The sequence below is a fragment of the Nelusetta ayraudi genome, unplaced genomic scaffold (genome assembly GCF_046127955.1).
Source record: "Nelusetta ayraudi isolate G7.1 ecotype Tasmania unplaced genomic scaffold, CSIRO-AGI_Nayr_v1 ptg000005l, whole genome shotgun sequence".
In the NCBI taxonomy this organism is placed as follows: Eukaryota; Metazoa; Chordata; class Actinopteri; order Tetraodontiformes; family Monacanthidae; genus Nelusetta; species Nelusetta ayraudi.
In genome coordinates, this window is record NW_027466055.1 from 1,247,350 (window position 1) to 1,266,399 (window position 19,050).

General features: G+C 45.6%; 1 protein-coding gene across 14 annotated transcripts in view; it reads right to left on the bottom strand.

Moving 5' to 3' along the window:
- baz2ba (bromodomain adjacent to zinc finger domain, 2Ba) overlaps positions 1 to 15,957 on the bottom strand; it is a 70,138-nt gene extending 54,181 nt beyond the window's left edge. For 9 of the 14 annotated variants that reach the window (XM_076047617.1, XM_076047606.1, XM_076047586.1 and 6 more), the window contains exons 1-2: positions 15,740 to 15,956; positions 2,982 to 3,024 (exon numbers count right to left, since the gene is read on the bottom strand). The gene's annotated coding sequence lies outside the window, so the exon portion shown is untranslated. Of the gene's footprint in view, positions 1 to 2,981; positions 3,025 to 15,739 lie in introns of all 14 variants that reach the window. The other 5 variants (XM_076047539.1, XM_076047530.1, XM_076047565.1 and 2 more) reach the window with 2 other exon arrangements.
- Positions 15,958 to 19,050: the final 3,093 nt, after the last annotated feature.

Sequence of the window (19,050 nt, forward strand, 5' to 3'; positions counted from 1 at the left end):
ACTGTAATGGAAACGCAGCTTGTGTGTGTGTGTGTGTGTGTGTGTGTGTGTGTGTGTCTCAAAGGACAGGATAGGGATGGTAGTGAAGTAAAGAGAGAGAGAGAAAGACAGAGAGGGGGAGAGAGAGGGAGAGAGGGAGAGAGGGAGAGAGGGGGGAGCGACATGGATGGGTAAGTGTGCCTGTTGGATCTCCACCACTCCCTGTCCCAAGGACAGTCTCGCGGCACCTCTTTTTTTTCTCTCTTCGCTTCGAGGCAAGTACAAAGTACTAAATGTTTAGGCGTTATCTCTAACACTTTCCCAATCAAACAGAGCAGCGGTTTAAAGGGCACTGGGAAAGGAAGAGAAGGGAAAAGACGGCGGCGTGAGACAAAGACGGCTCATGAATAAGCAGCTTGAAAAACGAGAGGAGCCGCTGGAATTGATGAAATCCTATTCGGGGTTCGGTGACAGCCTGCGAGACGCACAAATTCTCTGCCCTCGGGCTACAAGGTGTAATTTCCCCTCTCACCGTCACATGAGCCGTGTAAAAAAAAAAAAGATCTGCAGCACGGTGACTGGCGGCTCCAGCGCCATGTGCAACGCACAACATGCTGCACTAATCTATCTATCTATCCATCTATCTATCCATCTATCCATCCATCTACCTATCTATCCATCCATCTATCTATCCATCCATCTATCTATCCTTGAAAATAGCTCACAATAGAAAGGCAGCCTCACATCTCCCTTGTAACACACGCTGGGATGCAGTTGGAAACGCCAGCCCCACAGGACACAGGCAGGCACGCACACACACACACACACACACACACACACACACACACACATGCGAGCGAGCGAGCGAGCGAGCGAGCGTGTGCGCCCACATAAAGAGCGGACTGCTGTGGGGCTGACGCAAGACTATCTCTGTCTCACGTGTCTTTCCCCTTCGGCCGCCTGCTGCTCCTGACCTTCGAGATGTTTTTCTCTCTCCTTCTTCCTCTCCCTTTATTCCTCTCTATTTCACACCCATTTACCACGCACACACTTACACAGCCTCACTCACTCGCTCTGAGACACACACGCACACACACACACACACGCGCGCACGCACACAGCCAGATGCACAGGGGCACATTTAGACACACGAGCACGCACACACATTCCAGCCACTCACTTTTTCTTTTATTTTTACCCCCCCCCCTCCTTTTTTTTGTCATTAAAAGGCGTCGCATTTGAAGCTGGGATCAAGCAGATGGGGCTGCGCGAGCGCCGCCGCTCCGTCTCGCAGCACCTTGGCTTAAATACAGTCGCCGCGCATTACGCCGCGCTCCACCTTCAATGCAGTCCGCGCGCAGGAGGACAAGGACACGAACGCACACGCACAACCTTCCTGGAACAGGAGAATCCGTCAGGGCCGCTTTGTGCGGGCGGTGTGCGACTCCAGTGTGCGTTATCGGCCTGATGTGGGTGCTCACAAAATGATATCACGTCTCAGCATGGACACTGTCCCGGCTGATTATTTTTTATCGCCGTCAATCACCGGCCCAGTTTGCACAAACTCCTGGGTTGTGCTCTGGCGGTGAATAACAACCACGGCTAAACAGACAAACGCACAAAGTCCAGGCGGTTCACGCAGGTGCGCGGCGACAAACGCCGAGGCTCGACGTGAAGGCGGCGCCGTTACAAGCGCGTGCTATTAAGAGAGATTGTCTTTCTTTCATTTCTCGCTCCCTCCCTCTCAACATTTGCATATTCCTTTGGGTGTTTGAGACGAGCGGCTCTTTCCTGTTCCCTCCTCTAGTCTTCCAAGCAACAAATGTCAGCTAATTACACCATAGCTGTTTGGACGAGCTCCATCTTCCCCGGCGCTGCGCCGCGGCTCGCTCTCCACGGGGCCGCAGGAGACGTCAGGCAGCCAAGACTACAGTCAGAAAGACACGCGAGCGGGGGTTGAACTACAAGGGTGCAGCCCCTGGAAAAGGATTGCCCAGGAGAGGACTCGTCAATACTTATCATACGTGATACAACCAGCTCGCATCAACCTGCGCGAGATATAATATATCATCCGCGGCCGGGGACACCGGGCACTAACGGTTGGAGCTGATATAATCAGGCCGAGTGGCGCGAGGTTTAAGAGGCCGACAAAGGCGAATCAGGTATTTCCTGCAGGTCTTTATTCAGTGGAAGCCTTCATATAAGAAGATCCTGTTTCATCTGGCACCACACTGACGAGGCACAAGGCCGTCGAGTTAGGCAGGAGGGAAAAGTGCAAGTCATTGTCTGCGAGTGGCACAACAAACTGCCACCTTGGTGCGTCGGTGTATGCGTGTGTGTGTGTGTGTGTAGTGGAGTGAAGCCTTGAGGATGCAGCCGCACCCCTGAGTGTAAGCTCTCACACCACAGAGATGGATGAGCCAGAAAGGAGGGAGCGAGAAAGGAGGAGGGAGAGATGAAGCTGCTCCTATCAGTAAACACAAACACAGGGACCGAATCCAAGATCCAGCCTACGAGAAGCACCGCAGGGCTGAGTTAACAACCATTTACATTCAGCGTTGGCTCTGAACTGACAGAAAACTCAGAGGGTGTTTATTAGCCGCGCACGTTTCAGACAAATATTCTGATTAGAATGGGAGAAACATAATTAATTGCTTGATTCACTGAATGAACCCCGAATTTGTAATGTAATCACAACAACTGCTTTTCAGGGGACTCTTGTTAAATTTAATTGGGGAAGGGAAGAGAAAAAAAAACATCCTCTCTCAGTGAATGAATGAAAATCAAATTAGGCCTGAAACTGAAGGAGTCTGCAAGTTTGCAGTAGCAAAGAAAAAAAAAAAAAAAAAAAGAAGGGAGAAAAAAAAAAGCAGAAGCAGAAGTGGGTGACTGTGTATTTTTGAAATGTTGCGCATCATTTATTTTGCCGCACGCATACAAAAAAAAAAGACATATACCTGTAAGGAAGAGAGGAGAAGAAAATGGCATAGCATGCAACTCACTGTTAGAGATGTCTTCAACTCTGTGACATCACTGCTGTAACGCCTGTGAGAGGGAAGAAGAAAAAAGGAAAGAAGAAAGAAGAAACAAAAGATTAGTGTGGTTGAGGGCAAAACACACAGCCTGAGTCACAGAATAAAACTCCTTAATAAAACGGTTCCAGTACACAGGGTCTGTGAGGGTTTCCCTCTCAGAGTCTGGGGGGGGGGAAGCCCTCAAAGCACCTCAGTATCAGTCGCAGTAACACAGCAACTTAGTATTGGGGGTTTTTCACAGACATCAAAACATAGAGTGACGTTTAAAATACAGCGGTGGCAGCGCGTGAGCGCACACACACACACACAGACACACACACACGTACAGAGAGAGAGGGAGAGAGACAGAGAGAGAGGGAAAGTCTTTTTCTCCTCAAGCTCTTTCTTGTAAAACCTGTTTGTTAGAAATGGATCTAGACACTGGAGCTTTGAGTGTGAGGATATTTTCCCCAAACACAAGACAGTTCTTGCAGAGAACCAAGCCTTACCAGTGTTCTCACGCCCATCTCTCATGCATTGTCTCCAAGGCCCTTCTGTGCTCTGGCGGCATGAGCTTAATCTAAGGAGATCACCAAAACAGACGCCACCCAGCTATAGAATGTCACAGTGTTGCTTTTAAAAAACACAGCACATTTGACATTTTCTTCTGCCGCAAACACATTAAAGGGAAAAAAAAACCCAACAGCACATCGGCATGAAATCATTTGAACTTGGTTTTTGCCAACATGAGTAACAAATTGCGTCTGCAATCAAAAACTACGTCGGTCAGGATGTGACGGTTGGAAAAAAAATTCCAGACACATGCTGTAACACACAGTAGCCGCACACACACACACACGGTGCTGCAGGACGTGTGGGTAGCTATCTAACAGGGTTGTGTTGACAGTAAACACGTCCATCTGGTCAAAAGCAGTGTAATCAAGTCTGGTAGACAGCACGTGACTTGATCACCTATTACGTTCCAAATTACAAGTTGCTCATCTTACGTCTCGCGACCTTGTCTCTCTCGCACACCAGCGACTCCAAAAGTGACCTGGCAGTGCTCAGAATTGGCAGCGGTTTCCTTTCATCGTGTCGAGATAGATCTTCCTCAGTAGGTCTCTTCCACATACACACGCTGTCTTGTCAATAAGCTCCATCCATCGCTGGACAACTTTCGCACTCTGATGCGGGCTGATCATCCAGCTAAATGGCTCCCTTTCATAGTCTACAGTCTTACCAAGACGGACAAATACACACTGGCACGCGCGCAGACTACAGAGACGCGCATAAATACTTTGATGGCTCTCAGCAGTGATAATGATAACAGAGAGCCAGGTAGGCTGAATTCATCTTCAGCTTTTTCATAAAGGCCTATTAGTGGATGATTAAAGGATCTCTGCTCACAGGGCTTCGGCAGAGAAAACGATTTGCCAGCCACGAGGCAGGTGAACTACACAGGATAGGAGAGCCGCGGCTGTCTGCCTTCATTTGCTCACCTGAGAATCACAATGTTAGTCTATTAACCTCGTATCACTGTAAGATCTCAGTTCTACATCCACAGCAGATTTAACAGTGTGTGTGTATATGTATGTATATGTGTGTGTGTGTGTGTATATAGATTGAATAAATGCTATTGTATCCCTCTCATGTGCCCTTTTTATTCAGTAACAGATGTTGGTGTTTAACAATATGACCGTAATAAATTGCCGTCTTCATTTCTGATTCCTGTATTAAAAAGAAAACACAACTATTTCTCACAGAAGTCACGCTGGCATGAACTGAGAAAGCACTGCACAAGCAAGGCGCTGACTTTGCACACTGAAAATAACAAGGGCAGTACAATAAACAAGGGCAAAAACAAGAAGGTCTCTATATGCAACCTAAAACTTTTAGTTATAGCTCATAAAAACAAATAAAAGCATATTAGGGCACCACAAAGTGACAATTTGTCGCTATCATCTTTTTTTTTTAATTACTTAGTAATTATAAACAAGGGAAAAAGGGAGAACAATCAGCGAAGTAATAACTGCCTGCATTTACAATTGTCTTGTCTGGTGTCGTCTAATCGCTGCATCGGCCACAGAGAGGCTGACTTCACACACAAGATCGTCTGGACAGGGTTTTGATGCAAGGCTTTGATTTTTTTGTACCAGCACAGACAGGTTGGAAGGGAAAGAAAGAAAGAAAGAAAGAAAGAAAGAAAGAAAGAAAGAAAGAAAGAAAGAAAAAAAGAAAGAAAGAAAGAAAGAAAGAATCTCTCTTTACAAAGTAAAGGTCCATCAATTATTTGAGCCTGAAAAACAAATCACACTCGGAATACACACGCGTTGAGACGAGCATATTGAGCTCCACTGCTGAGGTGTTTGTTTCTGTTGATCTCTGGCACATCAGGCCCTGTGGGAGTGAGCTGGTGAGACTTGGCCGCAGACATTTTCCTCAAGCCCCCAGAACAAAACAGGCAAGTCTTGACAGTCTGTCCGCCACCGAGTCGTCACACAATCACTTGCAGGAAACCAATCCCTAAATAGCAGTGATTCATCTCTACATCACACACAATGCCAGTACACAGCGCACAAAGAAGCTCTCTCTACCGCTCTCTCTCTCTCCCGCTCTGTCGTACCCTATCTGTCTCAACCCCCACGTCCCCAGTGTGGTCTCTCTTGCTGCTTAAAAATAAGTGCTTCTCCCAGCTTTCCTTGCCCTGTGATTTACTGGCAGTGTTTAACTGCAGGGCAGCATCTTTTATTGTTACATGATCTGGAGCTGAAAGCTGACAAAATGGAATCTCTCTGCAAGCACCTTCGCGTGTGCGTGAGAGTGTGAGAGTGTGTATTATGGACGCCGTGAGGAAGGGGGTGAGGGGGGAAAAAAAAACGGAACTTGTGTGAAAAATGTTTGTCTAAGTGCGATTCAGATTCTGTGTGTGTGTGTGTGTGTGTGTGTGTGTGTGTGTGTGTGTGTGTGTGTGTGTTTAGTCCTACTAAATGCTTTCTTCCTTGACTTGATGGAGCAAGTGCCATCTCAAGGGAACAGGTTACACCGCACACACAAAGTAAAGCGCTTAGAGACTGTCGAAAAGCTCAGAACATTAGTGCCATCCATTTGTGAGAAGATATATATATATGTATATATATATATATATATATATATATATATATATATATATATATATACATATATATATATATATAGAAAGAGAGAGAGATGTGGAAGCAAAGACTGAATTGTGTGTGCATTTATCTTTTTGTCAGATTGTTGTTTTGTGTGGTTGTGTGTGTGTGTGTGTGTGTGTGTGTGTGTGCGTGCGTGTGTGTATTCACGACAACTTTCCTCCTAATGGCAGGCAGCTTACTGCAGCATTAGCCAACTCCACTCACTCTCTGTGATTTTCCTCTCAAGGTAAATTCTCGCCGGCACGTCAGCCTGGCCTGGCGCTCCGCCGCCCGCCGGCCCGGTTGGAACAATGACATCGGCGAGCAGATCATCGCCACTGGACAATCAGGCTGGCGCAGGCCTACACAGCGACTCCTGTGTATCGCTGCGGCCTTGATGATCCATCAAGATGATGTGTGAAGGTCAGAGTAGCCGCGACCAACACAGCTGTCACATCTCCTCCCAGCAGCCTCTTGGCTAACTGGCCTTCCAAAACACTCAGCACAAAACACGGGCGACTGGGGAGAGGCGGGGCCGAGGCCAACAGAACAGGCCTATAGCTGGGAAGGGCTGTTATGACACATACACACACACACACAACATCTGGCCCGGGGTTGAAGACGGCTTTGTTTCGGTTAAAAGAAGCGGTAGTTACCGGATGAAACTTCTGACGTCTAAAAAAAAAACGACTTTGACATCCGTCTATTATTTTTTTCTGTTTACGTTCTGAATTCAATTCAACACTCAGCAAAGCCACGACTTTAAAAGACGAGCAGCTCGGCTGCATGAAGAGAGGAGAAGGGATACAGCAGAGCTCTGTGGAGAGCAGATGTGAATGCACTTTGATTTCAATGCCTCTGTGTGTGTGTGTGAGGGGGGGGAGGGGGGGCTTCTATTAAATGGATCTGCTGTCTCCTTGATCAAGGGAGTCAATAAAGGGCCAGTCCTGTCAAACCCTGCAGGGCAAGAGTGTGTGTGTGTGTGTGTGTGTGTGTGTGTGTGTGTGTGTGTGAGAGCAAGCGTGAGTGAGTGAGTGCATGTGTGTGTTATGGACCAAATTTGAAGTACCCCTGACAGGTGAGTGATTGAGTGCTTTCATTTCCCTCCAGCGACAATGAGACGCGCGCGTGGCTACAGCCATGAGCGCACGCGCACGGCAAAAGTAAACACACGCACTCGTACACACACACGCACGCGGCGGAACGAACGGGAGAGAGAGAGAGAGAGAGAGAGAGAGAGAGAGAGAGACGTTGTGTCCTTAAGGAAGCTGCTCCTGCCTTCATGCTTAAATTAGCTCTAAATGTTTGGATTACACACGGGAGCTCTGGCCGAGGGCTCGCAGCTACAGCCAGAGGGGTGGGGGTGGGGGTGGGGGTGGGGGTGGGGGTGGAGGTGGAGGCGGGTGCGCATGTCAGGATGTTTCCATTCAACGCACCGCACGCGTCAAACAAGTGTCCTGGCAGAGATTTCCCCCTGGAACAGGTTCCTGGACCTGGTGTTGCACCACTGGAGGTTGGTCTGGGTCTCCAGGCCACTTTTTCAGGGTCTGGGTCTCGACTCGGACTCTAAGGCATTTTTACTGGCTCTTGTTTCAGTCTCGGACTGGACGGACTCGGGGTTTCTGATCAAGAATGGTCAAGACTACAATGACACGATAATAACGGAAAAGAATCCAGCCGCTGCTGTTTTACGCAGAGTGACACCCTGCCCCCTGATTCCCAGTTCATTGATTTTTTTAATTTTATGAAGCATAGTTCATTTTTTGAAAATGGTTCAAAATAGTTGGAAAAGCAGCAAAATGTTCAAGTAAATTATTCAAAGACACCTTGCTGAAAAGAGATGTTGCTGTTCCATTTAGAAGCAAACGTGAAATTGAAAAAAAGATACTGGCCATTTTTTCCTGTTTTGTTGTTGTTTTTCTTTGACAAAGTCTTGGTCTGGTCTCGGCCTCGACGCTCTCTAGTCTTGATAAAGTCTCTGTCTCGGTTGGTGCGGTCTTGACTACAACACTGCGTCAACCACCCCAAAATCACGGTGGACAGTGGCTCCGACGGAAACAGCGTAAAACACGGCAGAGTGTGTTTCATTCATGTCAGGGGGGGGGAGTGGAGGGATGGGGTGGGGAGGGGGGGCTACTCTTCCTGAGAGCGCCGGTCGTGGCTTCCGTTGGTGGGGGTGGTGGGAGAGAATATGCGCGTAGAGGAGGAGGAGGAGGAAGAGAGAAGGGTAATGAGTGAGGTCAGCGCCCCCAGTCTCAGATAAAGGCCCTGTTCCCTCCCCACCGCCGCGGCGCTCCGAGCCCCCGCCAGGATCGAGAGTCGTCTCACGTTACAGCTGTCTCTCAGTGTCATCGTTCAGAAAAAGAGAGCGCGAGTGGGGAGAGAGGCAGAGAGAGACAAACAGAGCGGGAAAAAAAAGGGCAGAGAGACAGACACACGGACAGATGGAGAGGGGGGGGTTGGGAAATGAGTGGGGTGGGCGGGGGGGCCAGAGACTGGAGAGGAGCAGGGCCTTTCATAGCTGGACGGGAGAAAAACAGCCGCAGCAGGCTCAGCTGAATGGACAAAACTTTCTATGCTGGTGCTGGTCTTCTAGATGTCTCAAATCTCAGACTGGTGCCAGAACCTCAAAGCACTTTGGCAAATCTTTGCCTTTTGACCTTTCGGAGATAAAATACTTTTAACGCGTTGGGTAAAAGTGAGTGCGAGTGAGATGGTTTCCTCCACGGCACCTGGCGCTAACTGAAAAACTGACTCTTTCCTCTGACGAAAAAAGAGGAAATTCATTGTGTAATATCTTTAAGGGTCTATATTGAGAAACAGAAACACACAACTGAAAAAAAGAGCAAAAAAAAAAAAACACACTGGTGGAAAGAAGTGGCTTGTTGTGCTCTGTGAGCTCTCGGGCTTCTTCGGATTAGACGCCTTGAGTCGCACCTGTGCACGAGGATCCAACCTTAAAATGCTAAAAATGGCAGCCAGTCCCTCGTTCAGGAGTGACTAATCTGCTCCCTCCCAGCATTTCAGCTCGCACGTCTGCGAAGGCGAGGCCATGTGGGTCAGCACTAGGAAAAGGTTACTACAATGCGCCGCTCCGCAGCGCTGACACATTTAGAGCTGACTGCAGAGCACCAAACATGTTCCTGAATAAATAACTGGCACAGCCACTGTGCCGCTCACAGACTATTTCCTTGTTGTTTCCCTCCGTCCTTATCATTTCTCGTGGCGTTCTGTAGGAGTTAAATATTTAAAATTCTGGCTTAGCTCAGAGCCATCTTTGCCAGCGCAGCTAAAATAAAAGCCTTTGTGGCAGCAGTGAGCAGATTTTAAATGCTGAAGAAGATCAATAAATGGGGGCTGTCGAGGCGCAATCTCCTGCGAGGCCGTGCGTGTGTGCGTGCGCGCGCGGGTGTGTGTGTGTGTGCAACGGGCCCGTCGCTACACGCAAGTGCCCGTGTTCTGACAGCGAGTGTGTGCGTGTGTTTATGTATGTATGTATGTTTGGGCGCGTTTGTGTGTCTTACGTGCTTCTTAACACCCAGCGAGGCTCACGGCTCCCCTGCCTGCGACGAGCTATTCTACAGAATCATCAAGAACCCCGCTGACCCAGGAGGCGCACCAATAGAGAAACCAATATCATTCCCATTCCCACATCCGACCAAACCATCTTCCTTCTTTTCCTTTTTCCATCTCAGATCAGCCAGCCTGCGCGCATAGGCGGGGGGAAGCGTAAATACAGGCCCCCTGCTACAGATTGAGAATGTCAAGGTATAGTAAACGCTAAACTAAATAGCAGGTTGTCCAGACCTTGCAACCATTTCCACAATACGGTTCTCGCACCAGCGTCAGATGAGACAGGCAGGTATGTGAGGGGAAAAAAACAAGCTTGTTTTTTTTCTTTGAAAGGAGGAAACAAGATAAACGTAAATGTGCTCCTCTGGCCTGCTTCAGCTAACGTAAGAAAACCCTGAATGAAGGCCGAACCACACACCGATAAGATGGAGAGAGAAAAAAACATTATTTCATTCATATTTCCGCCACGTATTTTGCTTCCTGTCACTCTAACGCTTCATAAATGGACAGACACTAAATGGATGCGTTCGGCACACAAGCGAGATAACCTTCACTGCTGCATTGCTTTACCACATAAATATGTAATGGAGACAAATAGTGAATAATAAAGAGCAGTACGCATGTCGTTCGATGTTTCCACCTCGCAAGGGCGACGTCTGTGTTTTTACTTCCTTAACACATGTACAAAACAAAAACAACCCTGAAGTGAGGGGGGAAAAAATGATCAGGACCTTTTGAGACTTCATTAAACGGAACAAGCCTGGACTTTCCAAACAAGGCATTTCTTCGGAGAGGAAAATCAACCTTTTCACCTTGCTGGTGGAAAAACTGGCATCCCAACGAGACAGCGCATGCACAAACAACCTTGACTTTCATCAAGGAAATTCTCACATTGAATGATAAATAGAAACCCAGGGGACAGACAGCAAAGAAGCAGCTTATCGCCTTTCCCTTCCAAATTTGTCTCCTCTGTCTTCTGTCTCCTGAAAGTCAGCACTGGGTGACCTATATGCACTTTACACTGCCTATTGTTTCGTAATTAATCCATCACGTGTAATCCAAACGGAAATGTGGAGAACACAAACGCCAGCGTTCAGTTGTTTAGTTCTAATTAAATGCTCAGATTGTTCATTTGTTTCTACAACAGGAGGCATATGCGCCCTATCTCATTAGTTTCTGTTGTATGAAAAAAAAAAAAATTCTCATTAAAGAGAGAAGAGGCAGACATTCACGGTCAAAGGTAGCACAATATTAGACAGGCCTTACATTAGAAGAAGCTCTCAATGAGCGTGAACTTTAGACAATTATTTGTGTACCATGACGCTTATCAGGCTATCCAGCAAACACGCAGTGTTACCAAAATAGCAAGGTAACATAAGGTTAGGTAGATCAGAGAGAGAGCTAACCAACTTTCCAGCTGAGAGGACATTAACCTGCAAGGCCGTGTAAACACCAATCAATGAGCGAGCAACCTGCACGGGCCTGTAATGCCAGCACAAAACAGAGCAACACAACATGACGGACAGAAAATGGCACTCGTGTCTTCTGTGATGATAATAAAAGTCACAATCTGACGCTCCGATGCCCTCAGCGCTTTTGCTGAAATGGAAACGGGCTTTCTCTCAAAGGACCATCAGCCCTTAAAATATCACAGTGTATTTCAAATACATTTCTTTAAGTCCAAAATTTCATGGTACATTATGTGATATGTCGGCGCAATGCAACAACATTTTCATGCAAATTGTATGTTGGATGGGGAAAAGGAAATATGTTCGGAACTTTTATAACATTAGTTCATTCGGTTAACAGAGAACAGACCCTCCCAATTTCACAGCTCTTTGTCAGCGCTAATACACAGAGATTTGACAGGGCTCCCAGATGGCCGTTATCAACAATGGATTGTTTGTAGGCTTTCATTCATATCCATCTAACTTCAAGATGCAAAAATCGCTGCTGTGATAAACATGGATTATGTAACAGCCACACTCAGGCTCTTAGGCAATCTTTATTGAAAAAACAATGTTTAAAAGAAGAAAATCTCTTTTGTCATTATTATAATCTTAATTATCAAAAGAGTCAATCCATCCTGGGGAAAAGGGCTATAGCATTTTGTTTGCTTTTTATTCATTTCAACGCAAATATTTCAACCTGCGGCCACGACTTATTGTTCTAAATTATCATTATATTATCATTATAGCGTCATTCCTTTTCCTTTTTTTTTTTTTTTTTTTTTTACAAGGAATTCAACAGTTTGTAGAATAGATCTAAAATACGTTTTGTTGCGTTACAAAAAGCTGCTGCAAGGAGAGCTGAGTTTCTATAAAAACATATTACAATGGGCTCTGGAAGTCCGACCATTTCACTGAACTCCTCACACTGTCCCAGTACACAAGCACAGGAGGGGAATTACTGTTTTTACTACAGGTATGTTAACCTGCACTTCAAGCTGTGAATAGGCTCTCTTTTCACTTGATAGTAAAAGCCTTTTCTGATGGACCGTTCAAACTAGTTACATGTAACATGGGAGGTTTTCAATCTCATTGAGCTTCTCCTGGTTAAAGTAGGTTACATTAAAAAAAAAAAAAAAAAAAAAAAGACCAAACAATGGACAAGCAGTTTAGCATGTGGCTAATCATTTGCCAGTTAAGCATTGTGTCTTTTTGTTTGAAACAAAATAATGTCTCAACGGTGTTCACAATGTTGTACCAGCTTCACTTTCAGTCTTGGGCAAAAGTGGGGGAATTGTGGTACCTGTAGAATCTGTGCCTTGTTTGGTTCTGACTACGGTGTAGACAGGAATAACACCATGATTTAAAAAACAAAACAAAACAATGATGTAAAATGGTGTAAACCGCTTTCTCTTGTGTATCTCATCTTGGCCCTTTAAACTGTCAAAACAGTGGCACACAATCTAAATTCTCTTAAGTAAGGCAATATTATGATGCTGTCTGTTTGGTCAGTACAAACAAATTAACCAGAGCAGAAAGGGGTCTTCATTGCGGCAATGCTGCCCAACCCAATGTAAAAATAGCTTATGAAAGCTTTACATCATCCTGATGACTTGTTCAATACATCATGCACACCTAATGAATTTTGCCTCACTTCATTTTCAAAAGAACACACTGCGGGTTTCTTTACAAAAAAAAGGAAAAAGAAAACAGATAGCTCCATATTCAATAGCACAGGATTATAGAGAATACAGCGATGTGTGCACATGGGATTGTCCTCTCAAAAGCTGTCCAAGTTCTGTCAGATTCAGCACCCCCAGACACAGAGCTCGTGAACCTAATTTCACCTAATCAGCTTAGTCAATAGCAACCGTTTGCTGTGACTTTGGTAGACATGCAAATAGGGCTTAACTATGTCTATCCTTAATTCCTCAATGTTCAAGTCAAGCGGAAGTGCTCCTTTTATCGCTTCTGAAACAACTGTACCAATTTAAGGGAAAGAAAAACACGTAGAAGGAGGAAGCGTGAATAAAGCAGAGAGTTGTTGTTTTTCCTTGACCTGGCAAAAAGAGACATCTCTGATCTGAGTGTGCTTGAGGAAGCACGGTGTGCTTTCATTTTAAACCAACATGGCAAACAAACTCTGACAGATTTGTTCACCCTTTTTCACTCATGTTCTTGCTCTGTCTTCATCCCCAAATGATGAGAAAAACATACTGCTCAAATCTATTGCCTGTGCGTGCGCAAGCAATACACGCGCCGAAATAAAAACAATAGACATTTATAATAATGGCAAAAACTGAGAGACGCTGTTCCGTCTCAATTCACTGATACCACTAATGGCTTCTTAGCAGCTCCATGAAATCAAGCAGCTGTCATGTCGATGCATCAGCAGTGAGAGGAGGGAGAGCCATCCCCATAAGGACAGAGGCACCGCGCCTTCATGTTTGGCTAAACATCTGCTCCCCTGCACTCCAGCTTTGCAGCAATAAATGGGCAAACAAAAGAGGTGGGAGGTGAAATGATCAGATTTTCCATTTCAAAGCATTTGTTCAGTTTGTTTTCTGCCGCTACCCCTCCTCCTTAGACGGCTAACAGGGGAAGAAAGTGAGATCCTACCCGTGTTTAACTCTGACGAACACAGCAAACGGTAAAATAACACCTTCTGCATGGCGAGTGTCAGTAATAAGGTCACCAATTCATTGTGGGAAAAGGTGTGCTGTCTTAACTGCAAACCAGTATTGCAGCTCAGCGAGGGATGATTCAAACTGAGCTTGTGTGCTTTCTCATCACTGTGATCATCAAAAGCAACCTCTCAAGCTAATCAATGTTCAAGTCTTTAAATCTAACATCAATTCAACTTTTAAAAAACGAAACGAAAACGACAGTTTCATCCATTTAGGAGTGTGTAAAACATTTGATTTCGAAACACATTTGAAATACAAACAACGGCCTTTGATGCGAGACGATCTTGATTTCACATCGACTGCTTTTCTCTATTACAGGGCTATTCTTGGTAATTAATATCCTTCCTTCGTTTCGTCCGTCCTCCCTTCCCTCATCGCTCTCTTCATTCATTCATCCAGGCTCACTCGATTGGACAAAACAAAAAAAAACGAACAAACTTAACTTAAAAATATCATTTGTGAACACGTTAGGTTAAAAAAAAAAAAAACAACGTCGTTGTGGCGATTATTTAGATGCGACATCGTGTCCACCTGTCTCTTAACACAACACAACACAACACACACACACACACACAAGACACAGCGCTCTCCGATAAACAACACGACGTCACTGTATTTGCTTTATAGCGCAAATGTCCACAGAACGTAAAGTCCCCGCAGTGTGGGAGAGAAAATGCTCTCCAAAAACATAGCTGACAAATCTATCAAACCACCTTCGTTTCCCCCCTTTAAAGCCACAGACGAGACTCAACTACTAGTTCTTTTTCTGCTATCGAGTCTTAAAACTTTCTGGGAAAACTTGATGTGTGTGTGGGAGAGAGAAAGAGAGAGAGAGAGAGCGAGAGAGAGAGAAAAAAAAACCCAAAACGTGGATCCATTTCCTTTTAAAGTAGCCCGAGTGTTAGTGAGGAAAGGGAAAGGTAGAGGTACTTAGATAGAGTGGTGCTGGTGGAGGAGGGGGGTCGAATTGAAAATAACCAAGATGGCGAGTGGCTTGTTGTTTTGGAAGGGGCAGAAAAAAATGGAGGATATTGTAATATACACAAAGGGATAAATTTCGACAAGTCGCCGTGGCGGTTGCTAGCCTGCCTCGCGCTGCTGCTCCGTTTGAGGAAGCGAACCGCGGCGGCAGCAGCGGCTCTCCGGGCAAGGGGCTGGCCGAGCACCGCCAGCAGCAGCTCAAACTCCGAGAATAGAATATTATCCGTCAAAGTTAATCCCAACCGATGGGGATATTTATGTATTTGTCGCCGATTGTTTTATTTTGTCGTCCAGGGACTATTAAAGTGGATTTCTCCCCCCTCCTTCTCTTCTCTTTTAGCGGGCTGCCAGCCGACGACCGGCGGCGGCGGTCCGGTGCCTCGCAGCTGCCCCCCCCCTCTCTCTCCCCTTCTCTCCTTCTTCTTCTTCACTTTAATACGCACTCCAAAACCAACAAACCGCATATTTATTGCAGAGAGCGACACAAGCCCCAAAAGCAACCAGCGTGTCTTTAAAAAGTTGAATTTTTGTCAAGTTATCGAACACGACGACAAGCGCGACGGAGGGAGCGAGCGGAGGGAGAGGGACACAAAGACGATCACCACTATCAGGTCACCGCTCGCTCGCTCGCTACCAGGAAAAAACAACACACACTTGGGCTTTCTTTTCCACGCCAGCGACAGAAAACTTCGCGGATTAAAACTGAACGAGCCGCCGCGGAAATCACACACGAGCGGGGAGAAGCGCGTCGTGCGACGGGAGCGAAAAGAAAGTGTAAAATAAAGCAGTTTTTACACACGCAGCTCAAACGCCAAGAAAGTAGAAACGGGAGCCAGCTCGACGCAGCTCATCGCTCGTCCTGTGATGTGGGCAAAACAGCGTCGGTGGAATAAAACACTTACCTTGTTTTAGTTTCGACACTTTGCGTAATTTCCAACGTGGCTTTTTACTTGTAACTCTTCGGCACGGTCTTCCCTTCGCCTCTTTTTTCCCTTGGTCGCTTTTGGTTATGAAAGAGGTCGGGGACGAGTGATAAAGAAGGGAATTGGGCAGTAATTGAGTCTCGGTGTGTGAGTGTGTGTGTATGTGTGTGTGTGTGTGTGTGTGTGTGTTAGTTACTAACAGCAGATTGAAGGAGACTCTTCTCAAGGTTTATTCAGCTCCACTTCAAGGAACCGACCTGACGTCAGCTCACTACTGCCACACAAAGAAAACTTATTATTTGTGCAGCGGCTAGAGTAAAGGCGACGATACTCTTATTGACCGTTATTACTCCGAATGCGACACCGTTGGTGGCGCAAAGCGAGCGTCAACTCTATTGATGATGTTTGTAGCATCTTAAATCAGACGGACGCGCCCGGATTATCGCACGGCGTAAACAAATAACACAGTGTAAGACAATCAAAGCGGCGCTTGGAAAAATAAACACATGTACAAATGTTTTCATTTTCGCCTCTAATTTTGCAACTTTTTCCCAAGTTTGTTTACAACGTTAATCGTATAGATTTTTTTTTTTTTTTTTTTTTTTTAATAAATCCAATGTCAATTTCTTGTACATAGGCTTCAAAGGCGAAGATATGAAACGAGAGCAAGTCATTTCTGCATAGTTAAACTTGGAAAATGCGATGAAATAAAAAAAAAAAAACGACTTAAAAAAAAAAATCTTAAGGTTCCCCCAGAAAGTTTCACTTTGCAATGGGTTGTGTTTAAGAGTGAAACAAAAATTATTTCACATTTCTTCAAATCAACAAATTGATTATTCAAATCATTGTGTAAATAAAGCATCCATCCATCTATCTATCTATCTATATATCTGTCTGTCTAGTTACAAGGTCACAAATATTCCTCGTTTATTTCCCTTAGTGAGTGACCAAATGATGATCCCATCAGAAGATGATACATGATCAAATACAAGCAAATCTGTCTCACACAGACTCTAAATGAGAAAGCATTTGTCCAACAAAAATAGCAGAAATGGGACAGATCCTCCTCAGGATGGGATCAATACCTTGCCTGGCAAAGACAGCCATCTGTGCCTAATTGTATGCTTTGCCTCCTCTTCTGAACACACAATAAGCAACAGGCTGAGCGCAGGCCCTCTGACCCAGACTGGGCTTCCAGACGGGAGAAGATTATTTCATTCAACTGGAAAACAACAAGGGGGTGGAGGGGAGTTTTTTGTTTTTTTTGCAGACGGAAGGGGCAACTGTTTTATGCGCCCCACCCTGATAAGGATGGGGATGAAACTCAGGTCGGGAGCCAAATTGAGTGTCCCCCTACATGGCAAATGAAATTTGGTTGTATCTGCTATAGCAGGTATTAGGCTGGATTAACAAACTGTTTACTGAGAGTTTACAGACTCCCTGTGAATCACAGACAAACAATGAACTCAGTGTGAGAAGCTTGATGGGTTGTTGCTTTAGAGGGGCATCCATATCAATGCTTCATAAACATTACAAATGGCCATAAATGCTTCCTTCATTGCTCAGCCCTTGTTGTGCTCTGCCGCTACGTCACAACATCTAGAACTGCCACCAGACTTTCTTTTTTTTTTTTTGCCTCTGCCATGTTGCAAGACTTGCGAGGCTCTTGCTCAGGAATCAGTCATTTTCCAGTATAAAAAGGCATAAAAAAAAAAAGGAAAAGGTGTTTGTGGGATGAGGCTGTGATAAAACATTCATGATCACTGGAGTTTTGGAGGACAGGCATAAGCCCTTGTGGCGTACAGTTAAAGCCATTTCATAAGCTCACGCTCCATGTTCTCTGGACATTGATTTTCTTCTCTGCCCGCTTCCATTACCTGTTGAGACAGGCGAGGTTTGCTCCTCTTAAAATACATACACACAAACACGCACGCGCGCACACTCACAATCCTCTCTATCTGTCCCTCCAGCCACTGGCACCCTGGTGTATTCCTCCATCTCCTCTGCCTCTTGTAGCAGGGGGAGGGAGGGGAAAAAATGACAGGCCATGAGAAATGACAGCGGTTCTGTTTGTCATACAGTTGCAGCAAGAAGCAGGGGGTTTTAATTGCATTGGAGAATCTTCATTAAGGAGAGCACGTGGGGGTGGGGTTGGGGAAGAGGCACGCACGGGGTGGCGTTGGGGGGGCACTCTGAGCGTCGTCATTAGGAGAAGGCACTAGCAGCATAGAAGGATGGGCCCTCTTTGCATGCACACTGAGAATGCCTGCCTGCCGTACCTCGGTCATTTGTAACATAATAAGTGCCAGCACAATGACTGCAATGCGAGAAAGCACACCACAGGGAAGAGAAGGGGGAAGGGAGACAGCGTGTCTGTCTAAAAGGGGGACTTTTTTGTCTTGATTAGAAAGTATAATGAGCCACTAAAGAAACAGGAAAAAAAAAAGATCTCTCCTGAGACTGATGGAAAACAAATTAATCTGGTGATTTGGATTTAATTATTATTTTTCTATTAGTCCACCATGCAAAGACAGGGACAGCCGTCAGAAGCAAGGAGCTGCGCTTGCATTTATTGATTTTTGCCCAGACACATTCAGGGAATACAGATTCATCTGCTCTCCTCCCCGCGCTGTCGTGGTTTTCCATTAACGCGCAAAGCTTCCAGCAACTGTGAGACGTTTAATTTGAACACCATAAATAGAGCTCAAAATAGTGCTCTCACACACAGCAAAAATGGCCTAAGGTTGAAGTCTTTTAATGCAACCAAATTAGCCCTCGCTGGTTGTCGTGTCCCAAATAATAACTGTTAAATGAACGCGCCAGTAAATTAAATCAAGACGCCGTTGACTGTTGTCTGAAATCAGTCGAGCTCTATTGTTCATCTCTGCATCAAACATTTCACACGGCAACCAATTGGCTGCGTTTAATTTAATCTTTTGTTTTGGATTAATGTAAGAATCCTGCAACTGGACCATAATTATTCTCCCTGGCCGTGTAGCATCCTCTGCTTGTTGCCTACCGTCAGTACATCAGTAGTCTGGAACACAATGCCTTGTGAGATATAATGATTTGCAAAGTCAATGATTCGAACTGCCTGTGTGATTAAAGCACAAGGGACCAATTTGCGGCTGCTATATGTAGAATGCTGGTGCGCCTGGAGTAGCAGTCATATTCTCTTGCTGACATGAAATTCAGCAATTATGTCAGATGAACAATGATATTGATTGCCGGCCTACAGTTCCCTTCTGGAAAAGGTTTGGAATAAATGTGACGGTCGCGAGTCTATGGAC